The following is a 3,603-nucleotide window of genomic DNA, read 5'->3' on the forward strand; positions in this document are numbered from 1 at the left end:
AATCCCTGGCTAAAATTAGAAAACATAAATATGACTGATAATTGTTGGCATTGAGGTCCCCCTTCAATTGTCGTCGACATTTTAATGTTTGTCCCTACTATATTTGTGTGAATCGTCCGAGCTAATGATCCCAAACCCATATACCCAGAAATAATTTATTGAGTGGAAAAAATTGTATCTGTTTGAACTCAACAGTGTCTCAAACCTGGAGGACTGTCTCAAAATTGTATCTAATGGGAGGCACAGCTTTTACAACCATAGTAGTAAACACACATAGAATTCCACATGTCCAGAACATTAACAAATCTATACAAATACAAATCATATCATAATCATACTACTGTCCATCAATCTCTACTTGAAAGTATCAAATATATGCTCAATCAACATCGTTCACAATAACACTATATTTGAGTAAAATAACATAAACTAAACATACATGACAATAGACCTAAATAATTTTTCAAATAAATATGAAAACAAACATAAATGTAAAAAATTTCAAAACATGACAAATTCCAAGTTCAAAAAAATGGTACACATTTTTTCCCAATCAAAAAAACATATTATTTTATGTTATTTCCTCTCTTCCTACCACTCCTAGTGTGCATAGTCCGATTTAACATTGATAATGTTCCAATGTGCATCGAGCGTCATTTTTTCGTCACCACCACTTTTTCATTTTCAACTGCATCAGTGGCAATTGAGGGAACCGGTGCAGCCCTTTCATTAGGAAAATACATCGTACATCATCCATGTATACATTCGCCTTTAGACAAAACAAACTCGAAATCCATATGCGAAACTATTAACATGAACAAATTCCAATGGTTAGATAATGATATAACATGCATTTAATTCGTACGACACCTAGTGAAGCATTTGAAACAAGTTTGGCATTGCATTATAACTTTCGAGAAACTAGTGAAACTGTCAAGAATTTTAGAAACTATTTGTCGAGAATGATAGATTTCCTAGATAGAAGACTTCCATATGAACTTCAAATATACTCTCCACATGCTAACATGGATCAGATGTTTAAGGGAACAATAGCTTTCAAAAAGAACCCAATTAATGGAAGAAAAAAAGATAAATAATTGAACACTATATATAATACTTAAAAACCAACTTATATGACTAATTTATGAAATTAAAAGTCGAAACAATATCAATTTAACTAACAGTCTAACAACAGAAACACAAACTCAAATAATCAATAAAAGCATACTTGCCGGATACTTCCTTTTCATCTATCTCCTCTTCAATATGAACGATTAATAAAAATAGAAAACAAAAAGAGACACAGAGAAAAGAAGAAGACAATGGTCAAATTCAGGATATGGCAATAGCTTGGTGTCACAATTCCATATGCTACAAATTAGAAATCGATAGATGAAGATTGAAAATGTGAGAAAAAAATAGAGATTTCAACAGTCACTTCACTTGTTCCAGATGCTATGTCGGTCGGATGAAAAAGAAAAGTCAGGCGTGGAGCGGCTAAGGAGGTTGGAGTTTTCAAGATTTGAGTTTTGATTTTCTTGCTTTTGCAAATGGGATCTTTGAAGATTTAAATTTTGATTTTCTTGCATTTGCAAATGGAGGGGAGAAGAGTAAGGTTAGAGTGTGAGGATGGGGTGGGTTTGGTGTTATTATTATCATTATTATGTACTTTTTGTACAATTTTTTCATCTAATAAAATCAACTTTAATTAAGGACACCCAAGGTATTCAAATTTTCTAGAAGGACAAGAAAGTTCAAAAGTAAAATATGACATTTTTTAAAATGCCAACCCAAAAAGTAACATAGGGTGCAATTTTCTCTAGTAATTACTTGTCACTTTGCCATTAACAAGACATGCATGTGAAGGACAGTTTTAAGTGTTCAATATAAAGAACTTGAATGAAAAGAGAGGTTGTGAGTAGAAAGTAGAATTTATGGAGAAAGAGTAGCTGAGACACTATGCTGACAAAGTAGACCAAGATTCATATAGTAAAAAAAAAAAATCTACTTCCGTACCATTGTAACTAAGATATAGATCCAACAAAGATTTTATTTTTGAAAAGCCAAAAGTATGAATGATCGTGCTATAAAAATAAGGATACTTAACAAATTTCAAATCCCGACTGATGTGGCAATACAAAAATAAAATAAAATAAAATTGAAACCTAAATAAAATCTCCCAAATCAGTGGCTTTTCTCCTAATTTTTCGTGCCCCAAAAAATACGAAAAGGTACCCAAGCCTTACCGTCTCCAGTAGTACTTCAGATGACGTTACAGTCGACTCTACAACAGCAATTCCATTGGGGGTTTGGCCGTTTCCCGCATCTCCATTTTTGGCAACGCTTGGAACATAGGTCGTCGTCTCTCAATATCCAAGTTCCACTAGATCTCGATTTACCATCATTGGCCGGCAGCAAAATCAGATTGCACTTTCCTTTGCCTCACGCCATTTCGATATTGCTTTGCTGTAGTAGCATATGTAGTGAAGTTTAGTTTTTCTTCATGTCATATTTCATCCGATACTAGCTTGTCATTATACAACAAAATTCCTGACAAATCATTGACTGCAAGCTTGCATTTTACATGTGAACTCAATTTTCAGTTACATTGATATAACCTAAATTTCGATGGACTAGTTTCATGATTGTGGTCGAGTTGGACCTTGTTAATTCACCATACACCATGAATATTTGACGATCCACAGATCCTAGATTTGCACCCCATTTGTATTGTCGGTTGCCGCTTCAAGGAACCGAAAGAATTATCGATTCTTCAACCTTCATGGCTACATGCCAAGGTCACATATCTCAACTCTCCATCACCTCCCTTTTTCGAATTCCTTTTCTTAATTGGAAATCAAACAGTATAGACTTATTTTTTGTACGACCATATCTTTAAGCTCCTTAAACTCCATACCTACCTCTGGCACAACCACACCATCTCCCACTGAGGTTACACCTTCCACGACATTAACAGAGTTCGTAACATTCTCATCATCGGATTCTACCAACACATCATCATGCTCCATTTGCATTTTGTCCATAGTTTATCCAGCTTCAAAAGAATATAACACTCACATTTAGGAATCCGTAGTCAATGTTAGATAAGCAGACAAAAAACTACAAATAATCAACAATTCATGTTTATGAAGGTTCGTCTACTAGTTAATCTTGCTGCTCCCTGAAGTTATACCATAAGAGCTTAATTTACATTGTAATTAAATCCTCCAAATAGTATAACCTAGGTCCATTACGAACATGCATCGAATGAAACAAATTTCAAACATGTAACCAGAATATATCATTATCTTAGTCACCATAAACCCTCTAAATAGCTTTAAGGAATTTACCCATTACAAATTGATTTTACCCGAAGAGAGGAACTTGTTAAACTAAGGATGGAGATTGGAAAGCACAGTTCAATATTGCTAGGCGACTCAACAACCGTCTTCAAAAATGTGGATTTATGCTTTTTCAATTAGATCAAAGTGTTCATCATTTTCAAATCTTCAGAAATGTGACGGACATAAACAAGTTCAACTATTGCCTTCGAGGTTCATCGCTTGAGTGCCACCTTTCCGGGAAAATTATGGTCGAAACCGG

The 3,603-nt window shown here is 34.3% G+C and overlaps 1 long non-coding RNA gene across 1 annotated transcript; it reads right to left on the reverse strand.

The window, feature by feature from the left end:
• Positions 1–389: 389 nt before the first annotated feature.
• On the reverse strand, positions 390–1,784 carry LOC111374486. Its single transcript, XR_002699153.1, has 2 exons — positions 1,229–1,784; positions 390–805 (listed from the first exon to the last, which is right to left on the reverse strand). It is a non-coding gene; the product is annotated as an uncharacterized LOC111374486 (long non-coding RNA).
• Between the last annotated feature and the right edge of the window lie 1,819 nt (positions 1,785–3,603).

This window comes from Olea europaea, unplaced genomic scaffold (genome assembly GCF_002742605.1).
Source record: "Olea europaea var. sylvestris unplaced genomic scaffold, O_europaea_v1 scaffold1257, whole genome shotgun sequence".
Classification (NCBI taxonomy): Eukaryota; Viridiplantae; Streptophyta; class Magnoliopsida; order Lamiales; family Oleaceae; genus Olea; species Olea europaea.